Genomic DNA, 23989 nt, shown 5'->3' with positions numbered 1-23989 from the left:
TGTGGCAGTGATACAAAGGGGACTAGGTGTGGGTAGCATAGGCAACCCTGCCAGGTTGAGTTGTACCCCATCCAACTTGCAGTTTAAAGGACTTGCCTCCAACACACACAAAGGAACCTGACGCCTGCCTACTGTCACCTAAGATAATGTGTTGTGGAGCCTTGATGAAGAAAGGAAGACCTTTCTAGAACCATATGTGTGAGTAGGACAGGATGTCCCCCCAAGCAGAAAGAGGGGCACCGGGTATTAATATTGGACCCTTAGAACAACTCTTCAGTACTCTCCTGGATCTGTGGGAGATTTGAAAGAAGAACTGTCCTGCTACCTGAAGAGCTGCTGTGCTACCCTGCTGCTCTGCTGCTAAAAGGACTGCCTTGCTGCCCTGCTATCCGAAGAACTAGGACTGTACCTGCTACTTGATCCAGTACAACAAGAGTGCCTACAGGGGCTAGTTGGTTGGCCTCTTGTGTGACATACAGGGACATAACAAGCTCATGAGGCCTTGAACACTGCTGCTTGCCTCAGCTGGAATTAGTCCTGGCCTCCCAAGTTCTTGGATCCTTGGAAGTGGTGTTAGTAGTGAAACAACACAAGAAAAAAAACAATGTAGAAAAATAGAGTACATTCTAATAAATACACTGACACAACATGAATGAAATCCAGTCAGTAGAACCTGACTTATTTTTTGGTAAGTTTTTAGTGAAATATAGCACCTAAAGGGTCAAACAATTTATTAACATTTGCTGTATTTTTCCGCATTGGTTTGAGATTTTTCTTGTGTTGTGTTTTAACTTTATTGTTGTTTATGTACAGCATAAATACTTAATACATTGCCTCTAAGTTAAGACTGACATTTTTCTGGCAAGTTTCAAAAGGGTTAAGCACAGGTTATTTTAATGACTTTTGTAGTTCACCCTGATAAGAACTGTAGTGTTTCCCTGAGTTTGGCTTCCTCTCCCCTCAACCAATAACCCAAGTTTTACAACCTCCATTTAAGTTTAGTGAAGGCCTGAAACAGAGGCATGGAGCAAACCTGGTCAAGTGATTTCTCTGTCTCTAAATGATAAAATTGTGGCAAGTGCTAAAGGTTTTTTACACTCATGCTGTATACATTTGTACCAGTCCATTGCACTTTTCCTCAATGTCCACAATAGCCTTCTGTTTGAGTCCATAATGTCAGGGTGAAACATTTACATCTGAGTAAAGCCCTACCCAGATGACATTAACGGCTGCTAATATGCTCAGGAGAGGGCAACAAGGCTTAGCCAAAGCATTCTTTGCAAACTGAGGCCTATATTTATACTTTTTGACGCAAAACTGCGCCAGTTTGCGTCATTCCAGAGCGCCAGCCAGGCGCAAACGTTATGGAATCCCTAAAGCCGACGCAAAGGGTGGGCTAGCGTCTGGGAAAATGGCATTAGCCGGGTGGGGGTTGTGGTATGGGGGAAGGGGATTTTTCACCAAAAAATGATGTTAGGCTTGTTAGAGGCAAAAATAATGCCTCTAACCAGCCTAGTGTCATTTCCTGATGCAAAACCATCCATACCACGTGACTCCTGTCTTATAAAAGACAGGAGTCATGCCCACCACCACAATGGCCAGCATATGAGACAAGTGTTCCATGGGCATGGCCATTGCACCCAGTACCTTGTAGAGAGGCCCATTTCAGGGCCCCCAATTGCACCGTAAATAAATATTTAAAATACTTATCTCTACTTACCTTACTTACCTGGGATGGGGTTCCCCCATCCTCCGAGTCCCTCTGATGGGGATAGGGGTGTTCCTGTGGCCTGGGGAGGGCACCTGCGGACCTATTCCATGGTGTCTGACCATGGAAATGGATCCACAGGTCCCCTAAAGCCTGGTCTGACCCAGGCGTTAAATAAGGGTGCAAAGCAATCTTCACACCATTATTTGGCCCCTCCTGCCACCCGTGCGTCATTTTAGCATGGAGGATTAACATGGAGCTATGGATGGCACCCACCATTTTTTAGATGGGAACACCTACATTGCATCTCATTAACGCAAGTTAGGTTCACACATCTAAAAAATGGTGCAAGCTGCAATATTTTAACGTTAGACGTGTCTAACGCCAAAATATAAATATGGAGTTAGTTTTGCCCCGAATTTGCTTAAAAAAAATGATGCAGATTTGGCGCAAATGGAGTATAAAGACACCCCTCAATTCAATCTGATGCAATGACATACGATATACAGACATTTTCACAATCTAGCTGGCCACGGTCATGGTCTGAAGTGGAAAAATACATTCATCCAGAAGAGGGCAGTGTTTTGACTTGGAAGCAAGGAACCTTGCTCTAAGTGTAGCATTTTCCAGCGTTATAAAAATTTCAATAATAGTGTTTATTTATATTCAGGAAAGCACACTAGAATGTTAATCTGTGTTTATTAATAATTTTGCATATGAAATGCACCATGTTCCACATTACTATTCGTCCAGATTTTCAGCTAAAACAACAGTAGTTATGATGTTTTATTTTTGCGGCATAGAAAGCATACCATAACATAACATAATATGACATGACATAACATAACATAAGTGCCAGAACCCCTTTCGGAGGGGCATCTGTCTCGCAGTGGCTACTGACCACAACTGTGGGGGTTGAGGCCTTTTACTGCCGATGTCCAGTGGCCCAGCCAACTATCAATTCTGAGCAACTGGGCCAAGTCTTGCTTTTGCATTTGACTCTCAAATTATGGTCCAGCAGTACAGGTCTCGGGTGGGGGGGTGTGGATACATATAAGTGAATACAGGATCACATTTCAAAATGAGCACAGTAGTAGCAATAAATCAATATCCAGCCAAATACTCACTCTTATGAAATATGAGAAGTATTTTATTTCTATAATTTACCCACAAAAAGGAAACCAACAACATTCACAAACAATAACATAGTGCCCCTTGAGGTCGGGGCTCTAATGTTTCGATGGCAATTCCCTGTCAAACTCCCTTCTCGTGTTAGCAAAAGTAGTTATTTCTTGTTCACTGTGGGCAACATTCAGAAAATGTTTCTGGTCCAGGAAGGACCTGGCCTGACAGTTCTGGCTGAACTGTTCCCATGGGGAGCAGAGTCAAGACTGATTTGCATATGGCTGGGTCCAAACTGGGGTGGCATGGTGAGCAAAAGAAAGATGGATTAAACCCAGATCTGTGAATGGGGGTGTGTTTGCATTGTTCAGCACTCCGTCCATCATCCTTTTGTGTTGCTAAATTTGCCCTAAGTGGGAAGGGTATGTCTTGACATGGGTCCTGTGCTCACTGTGCAACTGGATTTAAGCTAGCTTGGCTGATGAAGGGTGATATCCTGACACTGCTCCCAGGATGCTTGTTTCCGGTCTAGGGAGGACCTGGATTGGCAGTTTGGGCTGGACTGTTCCCATGAGGAATAAGGTCAAGACTGATTTGCATATGGCTGGGTCCAAAGTGGGTTGGCATAGTGAGCAAAACAACGATGGATTAAACCCAGATCTGTGACTGAGGGTGAGTGTTTGAAAAGTTTCAGCACTCTGTCCATCATCCTTTTGTGTTGCTAAAGTTGTCCTAAGTGGGAAAGGTATGCCCAGACCTGGGTCCCGTGTTCACTGTGCCACTGGAGTCAAGCTAACCTGGCTGATGAAGGGTGATACCATGAAACCGGTCCCAGAATGCTTGTTCCGGTCCAGGGAGGATCTGGCCTAGCAGTTTGGGCTGAACTGTTCCCATGGGGAACAAGGTCAAGACTGATTTGCATATGGTTGGGCAAAAGAACAATGGATTAAATCCAGATCTGTGACTGGGGGTGAGTGTTTGAAAAGTGTCAGCACTCTGTTCATCAGCCTTACATTCAGAGAATACTTACTAGCAGTCCATGTCTCAAGAGTCTACTATGACTCTTAAATTGAAGTAAAAAGTGCCCTAGCGCCACATTGCTCTCAGGGGTCGATAGGCCCGAAACAAGTTTTACCCACTTTGGTATGAATGAAGCACGCACAGAGTGCTGGAGTTCATCCTATCCAAGGGCACTCACATTGGCTCAGGTCCCGCTCAGGTTAGTCAACTGCACATGGAATCAGCGACTGCATTCAACAGGTGTAGGCTCTCTCTCCTTCACAGTCACACTCCAGCAGCAATCATAGGTTTCCTGCGCTCATCCTGCAGGCTAAGGGGCATATTTATACTTCCTTTGCGCTGAACTAGTGTCATTTTCTTTTTGCCCTAATTCAGCACAAACTTAACTCCATATTTATATTTTGATGCTAGACCCATCTAGCGCCAAAATATTCGAGTTAAAGTCATTTTTTGGATGCGTGAAACCACCTTGTGTCAATGAGATGCAAGGTAGGAGTTCCCATCGAGAAAATGACTCCAGGGCCCTAGCTCTTTATTTGTCCTCCAAGGCAAAAAAGGTGCACGGGGGAGGAAGGGGGGCCTAAATAATGGCGCTAAGCCTGCTTAGCACCATTATTTAACATCTAGGTCAGGCAGGCGTTAGGGGACCTATGGACCCATTGCCATGGTCAAACGCAAAGAAAATAGCCCACTGGTGCCCTCCCTAAGCCCCAGGAACACCCCCACTCATACAAGAGGGACACCAGAGGATGGGGGGGACCCCATCCCAGGTAAGTAGGGTAAGTATAGGTAATCATTTTAAAATATTTTTTAAAGCACCATTGAGGGGCCTGAAATGGGCCCCCCTACATGGCACTGGGTGCAATGGCAATGCCCAGGGGACCTTTGTCCCCTGTGCTGGCCATTGGGGCGGTGGGCATGACTCCTGTCTTTTCTAAGACAGGAGTCATGTGGTATGGATGGTTTTGCGTCAGAAAATGACGCTAGGCTGGTTAGAGTAATTTTTTTACTCAAACCTGCCTAATGTCATTTTTTGGTGCAAAATCCCCTTCTCCTATACAGCCATCCCCACCCAGCTAATGTCATTTTTTTTACGCTAGCCTACTCTTTGTGCCGGCTTGCGCCATTCCATAAGATGGTGCCTGGCTGGCGTTCAAGAATGGTGTAAGCCAGTGCAAAGCTCTTTGATGCAAAACTGCGTAAGTGCAGTGATGCACCAAAAACTATAAATATGTCCCTTAATGTCCAGCACTTTCCTCAAAATGGTTTAGATTGGATTGAGAATAGTGAATGTCACCCCTCAACACCTTCTCCATATTGGTTTAAAGCCTTATTCCAAGGCTGGCAGTTTGAAGACCACCAGCCATATGGTGGCGGTCAGACCGCCGCAGCTGTGGTGGTTTGACCGCCACAATACGAGTTTGGCAGGGAGACCCGCAAACCTACCGCCGTCCCAGCCAGGATCAGTGATCCAGACGGGCTGATGGCAGTTCTGGTTGTAATCAGCCAAGGTGGCTCTGAACTCAGCGCCACCCTGCTGATTACAACTGTATTCTCCACCAGCCATTTCATGGAGCTCTGACTGCCATGGAAAAGCTGGTGGAGGACAAGTACAGGGGGCCACACATTTTTACATAACATTTTTAGTACACACTAAACAATTGTATATGTTTGTACTACTATTTAATTTATACTTTACAATTTGTTTACATTTTTAACAACATTTTGCAACATGTTTTACATGTTTAATATATTTTTTAAACCTTTTTGAAACATTTTGGGGGTCATTACAACATTGGCGGTAAAAGGCGCTTACCGCCGTGCAGAAGACCGCCAATACACCGCCGCGGCCGCGGAATTCCTCCACAGCTATTATGACCCACATCTCGGAATCCACCGAAATTCAGACACCCACACAAGTCTGCCACAACAAAGGTCAGTGATAAACTGGCAAAAACAAAACCTCCACCGTCACGCCAACAGAAACACGCCCATGCTATCACGACCCACGAATCCACGCAGCGGTCTTTCAACCGCGGTATTCCATTGGCGGTACACACCGCCGCGCTCAAAATACACAAACATTTCCAAAACACCGCCACTTTGGACAATTCCAAATACACACACCTGATACACATACAAACACCACTCCCATACACCCAACACAATATAAAACACACACCCACATCACCCACAAACCCCTACGACCAAAAACTGAAGACGAAGGCGACAGACAGAGACTACAGCAATAGACAACTCCACCACACAGAGGCACACAACACCATCACCCATACAATATCCACGCTCAAAACACCCCACACCACCACACATCACCACACTCATCAACACATACACCACCCCACACATCACCTACACCACCCCATGTCACGCCAAAGACACCCCAGGTTTTCCGAGGAGGAGCTCAGGGTCATGGTGGAGGAAATCTTACGGGTAGAGCCACAGCTATTTGGAGCACAGGTACAGCACACCTCCATAGCCAGGAAGATGGAGCTATGGCATAGAATCGTCGACAGGGTCAACGCTGTGGGACAGCATCCAAGAAATCGGGAGGACATCAGGAAGAGGTGGAACGACCTACGGGGGAAGGTGAGTTCTGTGGTCTCCAGGCACAACATCGCGGTTCAGCGGACTGGCGGCGGACCCCCACCTCCTCCCCCACAAAACATGGGAGGAGCAGGTCTTGACCATCATGCATCCGGAGGGCCTCGGAGGAGTCGGTGAAGGAATGGACACTGGTAAGTCAAATCTTAACTATCATATCCCCACCCTACCTGCATGCTATCACACACCCCCGCCCTCACCCCCTCCCCTATCACTACAACTCCTCACTAATGTACTAATAACACAAATCACACATCCCAACACCAAGCCCTGCATGACACAACTAAGCATGGACACCCATCACTAAAGCATGCCCACTGCACATACCCATAACAACCCCCCAACCATCATCACACAAGCCCCCACACAGGAATGCTTGCACTGGGGTACACGCACACCCACCCATTGCACACCATGACACACACACATGCAATAATCATGCTCTTATATCCCTGCAGGACCACTACGTAATGTCACCTCACAGGAGGGTCCAGACATCTCCACTCCACCCACAGAAGAGGCCCACAGTGACGACAGCAGCTCTGGCCAACTAGATCCGGATGACCAGCCTGGACCATCGTGGGCCTCGGGACAGTCGGTTCCCCTTGCACAGGCACTGCCCAACACTGACCTTCCACCCTCTGGTAAAACCAGCACAGCACCCACCCAGCGGGCCCATTCCTCCGTACCCAGGACACGTCAATCAGCTGTGTGTCCACCACTACAGGGAACCCAGGATAACCCACCACCCCAACAACAATAGGGACCTGTGGGCAGTGGTAGTGGGCACACGGTCCAGGGGACGGAGGCACAGGAACACAGGGGAACTGGGAGGGCTGCTGTGCGACAGGGGGCGGACAGGCCAAGGGAACCCACTCTCCACGAGGCCCTCTCCTCCATCATGGGAGCATACCACCACTCCCAGGAGACGATGGCGACTGTCCTGGCCAAGTTTCAGGAGACCCAGCGCCTGCAGGACGAACAGTATTTGGGGTTCAGGGAGGAGCTCAGAACCATCAGCTCCGCCCTGGGCACCATCGTAGGGGTGCTGAAAGACATACAAAAGACCATGAGGGACACCGTGGCACTCCAAGGGGCCCCTGACACTAGCCTGGACAATGAACTGCCCACCACCTCCGCCGGCGCTAGTGGACAGGACGCCCCACCACAGGACCATCACACCAGCACCCCACCCCCTGCAGACGGAGAACCACCAAGCAAGCGGTCCCTGAGATTCAGGAACAGGACAGAGCAAGATGGCAAGACCCCCGCCAGGAAATGAGACCACCCTGATTGTCATCCCACTGTCTCACTTTGTTACCCTGTCCAGATTGGAACTGCCCCAGCTCCACTTCCTATGCCCATATGGGCAGTGCACCTGTGAGACTAATAGACTGGACTCTGCCATGGACATTCCTCCTCCATCACCCATCACCATTTTGCCACCCCCTCCAATAATTAGCACTTCAATAAACACCCTTGAACCACAAAACAATCTGGAGTCAGTCTGTGATTTTGAAAATGTGTATTAGCAATGACAGTGACAAAATGTGTTTTCAAATGTAATGCCAATATACCTATGTCATACATCACAAGTCCATGAAGGATGCAAGCAGATGACACACGTTGGTAACCACACATGTGAAACCGTAATGGAAATGTACAACTCAGTTACCAAATACTGCTTCTAATTGACAGACAGAATAGAGGTAGAAGTGTGAAAGTGAATGTAATAGTAAAAAAATTGTTCTCACCTGTGTGTCACTGGAAATATTGCTGTATGACTGACTCCCTGTTGTCTATGTCTTCTTCCTCAGCTTCCTCCTCATCACTCTCCACAGCTGCCACAACACCGTCATCTGGAGCATCCTCCTGCAGAAAAGGCACCTGGCGTCGTAAAGCATCGAGCAGGCGATGATGATCTGGCACAACTTCCTTGGTGAGTAGAATAGTGAACCACCTGTCATATGGAGGCACCTGAACCTGGCCTTCAGGAGGCCGAAGGTGCGTTCGATCACCCTCCTAGTCCGCCCATGGGCCTCATTGTAGCGTTCCTCTGCCCTGGTCCTGGGATTCCTCACTGGGGTCAATAGCCATGACAGGTTGGGGTAACCAGAGTCCCCTAATAGCCACACACGGTGCCTCTGGAGTTGACCCATCACATAATGGATGCTGCTATTCCGCAGGATGTAGGCGTCATGCACAGAGCCAGGGAACATAGCATTTACCTGGGAGATGTACTGGTCTGCCAAACATACCATCTGTACATTCATGGAATGATAACTCTTCCGGTTCCTGTACACCTGTTTCACTCCTGCGTGGAGGGACCAGAGCTACATGGGTGCCATCAATAGCACCTATGATGTTGGGGATATGTCCCAAGGCATAGAAGTCACCTTTAACTGTAGGCAAATCCTCCACCTGAGGGAAAACAATGTAGCTCCTCACGTGTTTCAGCAGGGCAGACAACACTCTGGACAACACGTTGGAAAACATAGGCTGGGACATCCCTGATTCCATGGCCACTGTTGTTTGAAATGATCCACTTGCAAGGAAATGGAGCACTGACAGCACCTGCACTTCAGGGGGTATTCCTGTGGGATGGCAGATTGGTGAGATCAGGTCTGGCTCCAACTGGGTACACAGTTCCTGGATTGTGGCACGGTCAAACCTGTAGGTGATGATCAAATGTCGCTCCTCCATTGTTAACAGGTCCACCAGCGGTCGGTACACCGGAGGATTCCGCCATCTCCTCAAATGTCCCAGCTGACGGTGCCTAAGAAGGACAACAGCGACCACAGAGTCAACAAATTCTCAGGTATGTACCCACAGCTACACAGAACACGACACCAAATACAAAACTCTTCCTGTATGTGTGTTGAGTGTAGGCCTAGGTATGTGTGACGCAGTAGTAAATGAAGCCATGTGGGCCCCTGAAATGGCGGCTGCCTGACCTCTAAAGTGGGACAATGGGATGTGAGGTATCTGCGCTGGCGTTGTACACCGTCGTGGTAGGCGGTCGTAGACCGCGGCGCAATGCTGCATTGGTTAACATTGGACCCTATGGGTCCCAGGAGCCAATGATGAAGTGCGCCGGCGGTGAAAATACGCACCGCCGCGGACGTGACCGCTGCGGACGTGACCGCCATTTTCTATCTGTTCAATCACTCGATACCTGATCTTCGACAGGAGAGGACCTACACTGCAAGTGCTGCTGTGACCTCGGTCTGGAAGAGACAATGGCTGCTGCGTCTGGGGAAAGGGCCTCTGCCTTCACTGCTCAGGAGTTGGAGAAGCTCGTGGACGGGGTCCTCTGCCAGTACACGCTACTCTACGGTCCTCCAGACCAACAGGTAAGTAAACAGGGAGCACGTTGTATGGGCTATGCTGGGTGGAGAGGGCTGGATGTCAGTAGGAAGGGGGCAGAGTTCTTCGACCATGAAGGACTGTGAATGCATGTGCCACATGGCAAGGGTAGGGATGGGGGCCACTCACTTCGACTATGCAGTTGGTAATGACTTCTCTTCTTCCCCTGTACATGTCATGTAGGTCAGCGCCCACCAGAAGAAGGACATTTGGCGTGCCATCGCCAAGGACGTACGGACTCTGGGGGTGGACATTCGCCGCTGGAGCAAGAAGACGGCGGAGGCTCCGCTGGGGATGGCCTCCCAACGTGGGAGGGGTGCCCGTCGCACCATGACCCCCCTGATGTTCCGGATCCTGGCGGTGGCCTACCCTGAGTTGGATGGGCGCTTGAGGGCATCACAGCAGACACAAGGGGGTGAGTACAACATCATTCAGTGGACTTTGCGCGCAGTGAAGGTGTCTGGGTGGGGGAGGAGGGCTGTGGCTTTCCCTAGGCCAGGGCGAGTTCCGTAGGCTAGGCCCCTCCGTAATGCAGGCCATGTGGCACTCCACCCCACCTCTGTAGAGTGCCAACTACAGGTGTACATGCCCCTGTGTCATCTATGTGTGCTGATGTCCACCCTAGCCATGTAGGCCATATCCCATGAACTGCATCAGTAGAGTCCAACAGCGCGGTGTAGTGCAGGGGGCTGCTGTGTCTGTATTGTCCGCCAACGGTAGCGGTAAGCCATGCACTCAACCTGTCTTTCTTCTGTCGTCCCCCCCCCCCCCTTTTTGTGCTCTCCCTGTTCTTTTGTGCATGAGCATCATCAGGCGGAGGTACAGTGGCACCGGAGCACGAGGGAGCTGCATCCCACATGGCCATGGAGGGCCACACCACAGACTCTGAATACACCAGTGGGATGGAGGGCGAGGGGAGCTTCACGGCGGGGACAGGATCAGCAACCAGCGACACGGACTCGTCCTCCGATGGGAGCTCCCTTGTGGTGGCGGCAAAATCTGTGCCCCCCACTTCTACAGGTACAGCCGCCACCCCCCCTAGCAGCGCCGCCCTCCCAGCCGCCCCTCAGCCTTCGCCCCGTGCTTGCTCACCCAGGAGGGTGGGCATCACCTTCGCCCCAGGCACCTCAGCCCCTGCCCCTGTCACCTCTGCTGCCCTCAGTGAGGAGGCCATTGACCTCCTCAGGTCACTCACTGTTGGGCAGTCTACCATTGTGAATGCCATCCAGGGTGTAGAAAGGGAGTTGCAACACACTAATGCATTCCTGGAGGGCATTCATTCTGGTCAGGCTGCCCATCATCGAACCCTGCAATCTCTGGCCTCAGCACTGATGGCAGCCATTGTCCCTGTGTCTAGCCTCCCCCCTCCAACTTCCTCCACCCAGACCCAATCCCCTGTACCCCAGCCTATCCCAACCACACCATCAGACAAGCATGCACACACCTCAACACACAAAAGTAGCTCAGGCAAACATAGGCACCACACATCCCACAGGCACTCACACAAGCATCACCCATATACAGACACAGCAACATCCACTGCCTCCACTGTGTCCCCCTCCTCGTCGTCTCCCTCCTCCCTCCCAGTGTCGTCTACACTCTCACCTGCATGCACTACATCTACAGGCACTAGGACTCACACCAGAACACCCAGCACCACACCCCGCTCACCTGCACTCACCACCCCCACTACCATTTACAGGTCCCCTGTGTCCACTCCCAGTGTGTCTGTGACGCCCCCTCCCAAAGTACACAAACGCGGGCACCCACACACCCAACATCCATCCACCTCACGACAGCCTCCAGTACCTGCACCTGCACCCAAATCACCTAAAGTTACACCTCCTACAACCACCTCCTCTTCCTCCACTCCCAGACCCCCTCCAGCTACCCATCCCAGTGTTCGTCAGACACTCTTCCTCAGCAACGTTGACCTCTTTCCCACCACCCCACCCCTCCAATTCATAGGTCCCATAGTAGCACCTCAGCCAAAAAAAGTCCGGTACCAGTGGTGCGTGTTAAAGGTGTATGGAGTGCACCGGCCACCAGGGCAGCCAGTGTGACACGGAGCCAAAGCACTGCCAGTCCACCCCCTGTAAAGCACCTTAAGTTGGAAAGTGGCAGACGGGAGAGGGTGAAGACTCCTGCCGGCAAAACAGCTCACAAGGGTCCCGGGGGGAGTGCAGAGTCAGCAGTGACTCCTCCCAAGGTGGTGAAGGGGCAGAAGAAGTCTCCAAAGTCTGGTAAGAGCAGCACGGCGGAGAAGGCCGCCATCCTCCCTGCCGGCCGGGACGCCACCGCCAGCACTGTCGTCACTGGTCCGGAGATCACCGCCAGAGTAAGTGCCCTGGAGGGCACCACTATCGTCACTGGTCCAGAGACCACCGCCAGAGTTAGTGCCCTGGAGGGCAGCAGTATCGTCACTGGTCCGGAGACCACCGCCAGAGTCAGTGCCCTGGAGGGCAGCAGTATCGTGACAGGTCCGGAGACCACCGCCAGAGTCAGTGCCCTGGAGGGCAGCACTGTCGTCACTGGTCCGGAGACCACCGCCAGAGTCAGTGCCCTGGAGGGCAGCACTGTCGTCACTGGTCCGGAGACCACCGCCAGAGTCAGTGCCCTGGACCCTCTTCTCACCATGACCAAGCAAGTCAACGCCGTGTCCTCCGCCTGCTTCCTCACTCTCTGCATGCTCCGCAAGATCTTCCGCTGGATCCCCGCCGACACCAGAAAATCCGTGACCCACGCCCTCGTCACGAGCCGCCTGGACTACGGCAACACCTTCTACGCCGGGACCACAGCCAAACTCCAAAATCGCCTGCAACGCATTCAAAACGCCTCGGCCCGCCTCATCCTCGACGTACCCCGCAGCAGCCACATCTCCGCACACCTGAGACACCTGCATTGGCTCCCAGTCAGCAAAAGGATCACCTTCCGACTTCTCACCCACGCACACAAAGCCCTCCACGACAAGGGACCGGAATACCTCAACAGACGCCTCAGCTTCTACGTCCCCACCCGCCTCCTCCGCTCCTCTGGCCTCGCACTCGCTGCTGTCCCTCGCATCCGCCGCTCCATGGCGGGTGGGAGATCTTTCTCCTTCCTGGCGGCCAAGACCTGGAACTCCTTCCCCACCAGCCTCAGGACCACCCAGGACCACTCCGCTTTCCAGAGACTCCTAAAGACCTGGCTGTTCGAGCAGCGATAACCCCCCTTTTCCCCCTAGCGCCTTGAGACCCGCACGGGTGAGTAGCGCGCTTTATAAATGTTAATGATTTGATTTGATTTGATTTGATTTGGAGGGCAGCAGTATCGTCACTGGTCCGGAGACCACCGCCAGAGTCAGTGCCCTGGAGGGCAGCAGTATCGTCACTGGTCCGGAGACCACCCCCAGAGTCAGTGACCTGGAGGGCCCCGGCAGCCACAGCCCCGCTGGGCACTGAGGGACCGTCATGCCACACACCGCTGCACAGGTCAGAGACAGCAAAGGCAAGCACCGCTGAACAGGGCAAAGGCGGCCATGGTGAAGACCGCTGAACAGGGCAAAGACTGCCATGACAAAGCACCGCTGAACAGGTCAGAGACAGCAAAGGCAAGCACCGCTGAACAGGGCAAAGGCCGCCATAGTGAAGACCACTGAACAGGGCAAAGACCGCCATGGCAAAGCACTGCTGAACAGGTCAGAGACAGCAAAGGCAAGCACCGCTGAACAGGGCAAAGACCGCCATGGCAAAGCACTGCTGAACAGGTCAGAGACAGCAAAGGCAAGCACCGCTGAACAGGTCAGAGACAGCAAAGGCAAGCACCACTGAACTGGGACAGTGACGGAACTGGGACCGTCACGGGGAGCGTGATGCACTCTGGGCACCATTCCCCCTCCAGAACCAGTGGAGACCTGCATCCACTCGGTCTGTCCTTCACAGGATGAAGCACTCTGGGCACCAGCCCCCTCCAGAACCAGTGGAGACCTGCATCCACTCTGTCTGTCCTTCACAGGATGAAGCACTCTGGGCACCAGTCCCCCTCCAGAACGAGGGGAGACCTGCATCCACTCAGTCTGTCCTTCACAGGATGAAGCACTCTGGGCACCAGTCCCCCTCCAGAACCAGTAGAGACTGTTATCCACTTGAGAGACTGTGGCTTTGCACTCCCCAGGATAAAGCAGTAGGCAACCCACCCACTGGAGTGACTTGAGAGACTGTGGCTTTGCACTCCCCAGGATAAAGCAGTGGGCAAACCACCCTCTGGAGAGACTTGAGAGACTGTGGCTTGTAGTCATTTCCTTTTGTTTTTGCATTCTTCCGGGAGGGTTGGGGGTTGTTACTGTGCTGTTTGGAAATGCATTGGTGTGTGTGTTGTAGTGGGTGAGGGTCGGGTTGGGATGGGGGTGGGGGTGTTGCGTGTGTGTGCCCCTGACTTTTGCCTCCCCCCTCCCCTATGTCGTAGGTGCAGTACTCACCATTGTCTTCGCCGCCTACGTTGCTGGTGTTCGTAGAGGAGCAGGAAGACAAGCACAGGGAATATTTGTAGTTCGGGCTCCATGGTGGCCTCCTTCCTCGTGGAGTGTGTTGAGGTGAGCGTTTTCCCATTGCAAAAGCTGTTTCCGCCATGTTTTTATCCACGGTGAATCGGCCCCGGAAAAGGTGGCGGATTGGCGGGTTGTGATACTGTGGGCGGTACATTGTCTTCCGCCTGTCTGTTGGCGGTGACCGCCGCGCTGCTTGTCTGTACCACTGTGGCGGTCGGAGTGTTAAAGTGGCTGTCTATGTTGGCGGTTTCCACCACGGTCATAATTCCCTTTTTTTGTCCGCCGGCCTGTTTGCGGTATTACCGCAGCTTTAACACCGTCCGTAAGGGTTGTAATGACCACCTTTATCTTATTTTGCCCATTCATTTCTATGGGATATAGGGCCTGATTACCAGTTTGGCCATGGCGGTGGCAGTGGTCCGACCACCTTCGTGTTGGCAGTTGGACCACCGTATTACAATGCATGAGGATCCATAGACAAAAGTCCGCCACAGTCCCGCAGGCACGCCAGGCAGCATAGACCGCCGCGAGATAGACCACTGAGACTACCAGAGCCACTGTTTCCTCCTGACAGATTATGATGTTGGCTTCCGCCAGCGTGACTGTGGTGGGAGGCATATAGGGCAGGAACTCACCTGAAGGCAGCATCACACATCCTCAGCTGCCATGGAGCTGATTCTTCAAGTCCTGCCACTGGTGCTCCAATGGAGTCCAAAATCAACGCTGCCGTGGACACAACTGACAATAAGACAAAAACTCCTACCTGTGTCTCCAAACACCACCACCAATCAACTCACCACCATCAACCAGGTATGGGGCTGTGCTTCGTGGACCAAGTATAATCTTGTGTGTCCCATGTTGGATATGTAGACAACTTATGACCCAATCACAGCCCCATTATGCCCCCTTTGGGCAAGTCACTGACCCTGCACCGCCACATTCCACAAAACCACACATGTCTGTACATCCTAGTTTCAGGGACAGTGAAGTGTACATAACATTTTGTCACACAACTGCAACATCATATTAATCTCACACTCACTAAATGAACTGAAACTTTCACATTGCTCACATGCAATGGCCTGTTGTGATATTGAAGACACATATGTATGGATGTGTCATTTAACCAAACACCTCTTTTGATGCAACATCCCTGTAGTGGTCCCTGACATCTCAACCACATTGCTAGATATAGGAAGGTAAATGGGATGCACAATATTTTGACAGACAAATATACAAAGCTCACTATGTAAGCAATACCTGCAGAATAGGAATGATGGCATCAGGGGAACTCCAGGAAGGATGCTGCCCTGGGACACGTTTCACTTTGCACAAGCCCCTAAAACACTTTGGCCCTCATTACAAACTCTGGCGGACGGTGTTAAAGCAGCGGTAAGACCGCCAACAGGCCGGCGGTAAAAAATGTGCAATTACGACCGTGGCGGAAACCGCCAACAAAGACAGCCACTTTAACACTCAGACCGCTACGGTGGTACAAACAGCGCAGCGGTCACCGCCAACAGACAGGCGGGAGACAATGTACCGCCCACACTATTATGACAGGCCAATCTGCCACCTTTTCCGGGGCGGATTCACCGCAGATAAAAACACAGCGGAAACAGGAATCCCGAAGGGAAAACGCTCACCTCTACATACCCCACGAGGAACGAGGACACCATGGAACCGAAACTCCAAATTCTACCTGCAAAAGTCTTCCTGCTCCTCTACCAGGAGCACGAATGCCGGCGGCGAAGACCACGGTGAATACTGCACCTACGACACAGGGGAGGCAAAAAACAGGGACACACACACGCAATACGCAACACCCCCACCCTCACCCACTACAATACACACACTAATACATGTTGATACATTACAGTTACACCCCTCAAGCCCCCCGGAAGAATGCAAAGATAAAAGGAAATGATAGTAACGATTGTAATCTATTAAAATCCAGTACTCCAAAATATATATACACCATAAACAAATATATACACCAATAATACAAGTCCAGGTATTGCATGGGCGAGGCCCACACTCGATACCCGATCAAAACAGAGAGAACACTGCAGGGGCCTCAGATAGAAATACAACAGGCACCTCAGGGGGAAGGAAAGGGGGGGCACCTCAGCCGGATGAGTGTACAACGCCAGATCCACGAGGGGGCTCAATGCCCACTGTTCAAACCTGGGGAGTGCAAAGCCACAGTCTCTCAAGTCCCTACAGTGGGTGGGTTGCCCACTGTTCAATCCTGGGGAGTGCAAAGCCACAGTCTCTCAAGTGGATAACAGTCTCTTCTGGTTCTGGAGGGGGACTGGTGCCCAGAGTGCTTCATCCTGTGAAGGACAGAGGTAGTGGATGGATGTCTCCACTGGTTCTGGAGGGGGACTAGTGCCCAGAATGCTTCATCCTGTGAAGGACAGAGGTAGTGGATGGATCTCTCCACTGGTTCTGGAGGGGGACTGGTGCCCAGAGTGCTTCATCCTTTGAAGGACAGAGGTAGGGGATGGATCTCTCCACTGGTTCTGGAGGGGGACTGGTGCCTAGAGTGCTTCATCCTGTGAAGGACAGAGGTAGTGGATGGATCTCTCCACTGGTTCTGGAGGGGGACTAGTGCCTAGAGTGCATCACTCACCCCATGACGGACCCAGTTGCGTCAGTGCCTCTGCCGTTCATGGGCTAGCGGTGCTTCAGTTGGCGGTCCTTCATGGCCCAGCGGTGCATGTGCTGGCGGTCCTTCATGGCCCAGCAGGGCTTGAGTTGGCGGTCCTTCATGGCCCAGCTGGGCTTGTGCTGGCGGTGCCCTGTTCAGTGGTGCTTGTGCTGGCAGTCCTTCATGGACCAGCGGAGCTTGAGTTGGCAGTCCTTCATGGCCCAGCAGGGCTTGTGCTGGCGGTGCCCTGTTCAGCGGTGCTTGTGCTGGCGGTCCTTCATGGCCCAGCGGTGCATGTGCTGGTGGTCCTTCATGGCCCAGCAGGGCTTGTGCTGGCGGTCCTTCATGGCCCAGCGGTGCATGTGCTGGCGGTCCTTCATGGCCCAGCGGGACTTGAGTTGGCGATCCTTCATGGCCCAGCAGTGCTTGTGCTGGCGGTGCCCTGTTCAGCGGTGTTTGTGCTGGCGGTCCTTCATGGCCCAGCGGTGCATGTGCTGGCGGTCCTTCATGGCCCAGCAGTGCATGTGCTGGTGGTCCTTCATGGCCCAGCGGTGCTTGAGTTGGCGGTCCTTCATGGCCCAGCGGGGCTTGTGCTGGCGGTGCCCTGTTCAGCGGTGCTTGTCCTGGCGGTCCTTCATGGCCCAGCGGGGCTTGAGTTGGCGGTCCTTCATGGCCCAGCGGTGCTTGTGCTGGCGGTGCCCTGTTCAGCGCTGCTTGTGCTGGCGGTCCTTCATGGCCCAGCGGTGCATGTGCTATGGTCCTTCATGGCCCAGCGGTGCATGTGCTGGCGGTCCTTCATGGCCCAGCGGTGCTTGAGTTGGCGGTCCTTCATGGCCCAGCGGGGCTTGTGCTGGCAGTGCCCTGTTCAGCGGTGCTTGTGCTGGCGGTCCTTCATGGCCCAGTGAGGCTTGTGCTGGTGGTCCTTCATGGCCCAGCAGTGCTTGTGCTGGCGGTTCTTCACGGATCAGCTGGGCTGGGGCTGGCGGTGGCCTCCTGGGCAGCTGGGCTGGGGCTGGCGGTGCCCTCCTGGGCAGCTGGGCTGGGGCTGGCAGTGGCCTCCTGGGCAGCTGGGCTGGGGCTGGCGTGGCCTCCTGGTCAGCTGGGCTGGGGCTGGCAGTGGCCTCCTGGGCAGCTGGGCTGGGGCTGGCGGTGGCCTCCTGGGCAGCTGGGCTGGGGCTGGCGTGGCCTCCTGGGCAGCTGGGCTGGGGCTGGCGGTGCCCTCCTGGGCAGCTGGGCTGGGGCTGGCGGTACCCTCCTGGGCAGCTGGGCTGGCGGTGCCCTACTGGGAAGCTGGGCTGGGGCTGGCGGTGCCCTCCTGGGCAGCTGGGCTGGGGCTGGCGGTGGCCTCCTGGGCAGCTAGGAAGGGGCTGGCGGTGGCCTCCTGGGCAGCTGGGCTGGGGCTGGCGGTGGCTTCCTGGGCAGCGGGGATGATGGCGGTCTTCTCTGCCATGCAGCTCTTCCCAGACTTGCCGGGTTTCTTGTGGCCCTTCCCCACCTTGGGAGGTGTCACAGCTGACTCCACACTCCCACCGGAACCCCTGGGAGTGGCTTTGGTGGCTGGAGTCTTCCCCCTCTCCCGCTGGGCACTGGCCAACATCTGATGCTTCACAGGTTGGGGAGTGGCTGGGCTGTGGCTCCGTGCCACACTGGCTGTCCTGGTGGCTGGTGCACTCCACATACCGGTGACTACAGGCACCACTGGTCCTGGAGATGTTGTGGCTGAGGTGCTACTTCGGGACCTATGAGATGGACGGGGTGGGGGAGGTGTGGGAAAGAGGTCAAGGGTGGACAGGAAAAGTTTCTTGGACACACTGGGACGCGTAGCTGGAGGGGGTTTGGGAGTGGAGGAAGAGGTGGTGGTAGTAGGAGGTGTACGTTTGGTGACTTTGGGTGCAGGTGTATGCGCTGGAGGCTGTTGTGAGGTGGATGGCTGTTGGGTGGGTGTGTGGCTGCGTTTATGTACCTTGGGAAGGGGCGTCACAGACACACAGGGAGAGGACACAGGGGACGTGTGAATGGTAGTGGGGGTGGTGACTGCACGTGAGCGGGGTGTGCTGGTGAGGGACGTAGTGACTGTAGAGGTAGTGCATGCAGGTGTGAGTGTAGACGAGACTGGGAGGGAGGAGGGAGATGACGAGGAGGGGGACACAGTGGAGGCAGTGGATGTTGGTGTGTCTGCATGTGTGTGTTTCTTGAATGAGTGCCTGTGGGATGTGTGGTGCTTATGTTTGCCTGAGCTTCCCTTGTGTGGTGAGGTGTGTGCAGGCTGGTCTGATGGTGTGCTTGGGATAGGCAGAGGTACAGGGGATTGGGTCTGGGTGGAGGAAGTTGGAGGGGGGAGGCTAGAGATGGGGACAATGGCTGCCATCAGTGCTGAGGCCAGAGTTTGAAAAGCTCGGTGAAGGGCCGCCTGACCAGAATGAATGCCCTCCAGGAATGCATTAGTTTGTTGCAACTGCCTTTCTACACCCTGGATGGCATTCAAAATGGTAGACTGCCCAACAGTGAAGGACCTGAGTAGGTCAATGGCCTCCTCACTGAGGGCAACAGGGGTGACAGGGGCAGGGGCTGAGGTGCCTGGGGTGAAGGTGATGGCCACCCTCCTGGGTGAGCGGGCACGGGCGAAGGCAGAGGGGCTGCTGGGGGGGCGGTGCTGGTAGGGGGGGGTGGCGGCTGTACCTGTAGATGCGGGGGGCACAGATGTTGCCGCCACCACAAGGGAGCTCCCATCAGAGGACGTGTCCGTGTCGCTGGTGTCAGCTCCTGTCCCCGCCATGAAGCTCCCCTCGCCCTCCATCCCACTGGTGAATTCCGAGTCCGTAGTCTCGCCCTCCAGGGCCATGTGGGATGCAGCTCCCTTGTGCTGCGGTGCCACTGCTCCTCCGCCTGATGATGCTAATGCACACAAGAACAGGGAGAACACAGAAATGGGGAGGACGACAGAAGAAAGACATGTTGAGTGCATGGATTACCGCTACCGTTGGCGGACAAGACAGACTCAGAAGCCCCCTGCACTACGCGGCGCACTTGCGCTCCACTGTTCAATTACTAGTAAATGGCCTACAAGCCTATGGACGACATCTGCACACATAGATGACACAGGGTCATGAATAGCTGTACTTGGCAGTCTACAGAGGTGGTCTGGGGTGCCACATGGCCTGCCTTACGGAGGGGCCTTGCCTACGGAACTCACCTCGGCCTAGGGAAACCCACATCCCACCTCCCCCACCCAGACACCTCCACTGTGCGCAAAGTCAGAAGAATGAGAGTGTACTCACCCCCTTGTGTCTGCTGTGATGCCCTCAAGCGCCCATCCAACTCCGGGTAGGCCACCACCAGGATCCTGAACATCAGGGGGGTCATGGTGCGACGGGCACCCCTCCCACGTTGGGAGGCCATCCCCAGCTGAGCCTCCGCCGTCTTCTTGCTCCAGCGGTGAATGTCCTCCCATCTTTTCCGGCAGTGGGTGCTCCGTCTGTGGTAGACCCCCAGGGTCCGGACGTCCTTGGCGATGGCACGCAATATATCTTTCTTCTAGTGGGCGCTGACCTACATGACATGTACAGGGGAAGAAGAGAAGTCATTATCAACTGCACCGTCAAAGTGATTGGCCCCCATCCCTACCCTTGCCATGTGACACATGCATTCACTGTCTTTCATGCACGCAGCACTCTGCCCCCTTCCTTCTTACATCCAGCCCTCTCCATACAGGCATAGCCCATACAACATGCTCCCTGTGTACTTACCTGTTTGTCTGGAGGACCGTAGAGTAGCGTGTACTGGGGGAGGACCCCATCCAAGAGCTTCTCCAACTCCTCCGATGTGAAGGCAGGGGCCCTTTCCCCAGACGCACGAGCCATTGTCTCTTCCAGACTGAGGTCACAGCAGCACTTGCAGTGTAGGTCCTCTCCTGTCGAAGATCAGGTATCGAGTGATTGAACAGATAGAAAATGGCGGTCACGTCTGAGGCGGTCACGTCTGTGGCGGTGCGTACCATCACTGCCGGCGTACATCGTCATTGGCTCCTGGGACCCATAGGGTCCAATGTTAACCAATGCAGCATTGCGCCGCGGTCTCCGACCGCCTACCGCGACGGTGTACAACGCCAGCGCAGTTACCTCACATCCCATTGTCCCACTTTAGAGGTCAGGCAGCCGCCATTTCAGGGGCCCACATGGCCTCATTTTCAACTGCGTCACACATACCTATGCCTAGTCTCAACACACACACAGGCCAACTTTTGTGTATGATTGGTGTTCTGTGAAAACTGTGGGTACGTACCTCTGAGTTGTTTGACTCTGTGCTCGCTGTTGTCCTTCATAGGCATCGTCCGCTGGGACATGTGAGGAGATGGCAGCATCCTCCGGTGTACCAACCGTTGGTGGACCTGTCGACAATGGAGGAGCGACATTTGATAATCACCTACAGGTTTGACCGTGCCACAATCCAGGAACTGTGTACCCAGTTGGAGCCAGACCTGATGTCAGCAATCCGCTATCCCACAGGAATCCCACCTCAAGGGCAGGTGCTGTCAGTGCTCCATTTCTTTGCAAGTGGGTCTTTTCAAACAACTGAGGCCATGGCATCAGGGATGTCCAAGCCTATGTTTTCCAACCTATTGTCCAGAGTGTTGTCTGACTTCTGAAACACATGCGGAGCTACATTGTGTTCCCTCAGGTGGAGGATTTGCCTACAGTGAAAGGTGATTTCTATGCCCTGGGACATATCCCCCTCATCATAGGTGCCATTGATGGGACCCATGTGGCTTTGGTCCCCCCCACAGGAGTGAACAGGTGTACAGAAACCGGAAGAGTTATCATTCTATGAATGTACAGATGATATGTTTGGCCGACCAGTACATCTCCCATGTGAATGCCATGTTCCCTGGCTCAGTGCATGACGCCTACATCCTGCGGAATAGCAGCATCCCTTATGTGATGGGTCAACTCCAGAGGCACCGTGTGTGGCTATTAGGTGAGCACCTGGAAGCAAGACAGTGGGAATGGTTGTCTGGGTATATCCCTCCAGGTAGTGTGTCTAACAGTTGTCCCTAGCCATTTGCAGGTGACTCTGGTTACCCCAACCTGTCATGGCTACTGACCCCAGTGAGGAATCCCAGGACCAGGGCAGAGGAACGCTACAATGAGGCCCATGGGTGAACTAGGAGGGTGATCGAGCGGACCTTCGGTCTCTTGAAGCGAAGGTTCAGGTGCCTCCACATGACAGGTGGATCCCTATTCTACTCACCAAAGAAGGTGTGCCAGATCATTGTGGCCTGCTGTATGCTTCACAACTTGGCTTTGCGACGACAGGTGCCTTTTTTGCAGGAGGATGGTCCAGATGGAGGTGTTGTGGCAGCTGTGGATCCTGTGGACAGTGATGAGGATGAAGCAGAGGAAGAAGACATGCAGAACAGGGACTCAGTGATCCAGCAATATTTCCAGTGAAACACAGGTAAGAATACAATCCTGCCTACTACATGTACTTTTACACTGCTACCTCTCTCCTGTCTGTCGTTTTCACCCAGTGTATGGTCACTGAGTTGTCACTTTCCCTTACGGTTTCACAGATGTGGGTCCCACTGTGTGACATCTGCTTAAATTCCTCATGGACATAGGTATGTTGACATTACTATTTAAAAAACATTTTGTCACTGTAATTGCAAATGCACTATTTCGAAATCAGACAGACTCCAGATCATTTTGTGCTTTAGGTGTGTTTATTTAAATGCAAAATATTGGAGGGGGAAGTTAAATGGTGAGGGGTGATGGCGGAGAAGTGTCCATGGCAGAGTCCAGTCTATTAGTCTCACAGGTGCATTGCCCATATGGGCATAGGAAGTGGAGCTGGGGCAGTTTAATTATTGACAGGGTGACAAAGTGGGACAGTAGGATGACAATCAGGGTGGTCTCATTTCTTGGCGGGGGTCTTGGCATCTTTCTCTGTCTTGTTCCTGGATCTCAGGGACCATTTGCGGGGTGGTTCTCCGTCTACAGGGGGTGGTGTGCTGGTGTGGTGGTCCTGTGGCGGGGTGTCCTGTCCACTAGCGCAGGCGGAGGTGGTGGGCAGTTCATCGTCCATGCGAGTGTCAGGGGCCCCTTGGAGTGCCACAGTGTCCCTCCTGGTGTTGAGTACTTCCTTCAGCACCCTTACGATGGTGCCCAGGGTGGAGCTGATGGTTCTGAGTTCCTCCCTGAAGCCCATATACTGTTCCTCCTGCATGCGCTGGGTCTCCTGAAACTTGGCCAGTACCGTTGCCATCGTCTCCTGGGAGTGGTGGTATGCTCCCATGATGGAGGAGAGGGCCTCGTGGAGAGTGGGTTCCCTTGGCCTGTCCGCCCCCTGTCGCACGGCAGCCCTCCCAGTTCCCGTGTGTTCCTGGGCCTCCATCCCCTGGACCGTGTGCCCACTACCACTGCCCCCAGGTCCCTGTTGTTGTTGGGGTGGTGGGTTATCCTGGGTTCCCTGCAGTGGTGGACACACAGCTGATTGATGTGTCCTGGGGACGGAGGTATGGGCCCGCTGGGTGGGTGCTGTGCTGGTGTTTCCAGAGGGGGGAAGGTCTGTGGTGGCCTGTGCCTGTGTGAGGGGAACCGACTGTCCAGAGGTCCCCGATGGTCCGCGCTGGTCATCTAGATCCAGTTGGACAGAGCTGCTGTCATCACTGTGGGCCTCTTCTCTGGGTGGAGTGGACATGTCTGGACCCTCCTGTCTGGTGACGTTGGGTAGTGGTCCTGCAGGGGTGTAAAAGCATGATTATTGCATCTGTGTGTGTCATGGTGTGCAATGGGTGGGTGAGCGTGTACCCCAGTGGTAGCATTCCTGTGAGGGGGGCAACGGGATGTGAGGTAACTGCGCTGGCATTGTACACCGTCGCGGTAGGCGGTCGAAGACCGCTGCGCAATGCTGCATCAGTTAACATTGGACCCTATGGGTCCCAGGATCCAATGACGAAGTGCGCCGGCGGTGATGA

The sequence above is a fragment of the Pleurodeles waltl genome, chromosome 2_1 (assembly GCF_031143425.1).
Source record: "Pleurodeles waltl isolate 20211129_DDA chromosome 2_1, aPleWal1.hap1.20221129, whole genome shotgun sequence".
In the NCBI taxonomy this organism is placed as follows: domain Eukaryota; kingdom Metazoa; phylum Chordata; class Amphibia; order Caudata; family Salamandridae; genus Pleurodeles; species Pleurodeles waltl.
The sequence above is the reverse complement of the archived record's forward strand: the minus strand, read 5'-3'. Positions refer to the sequence as shown.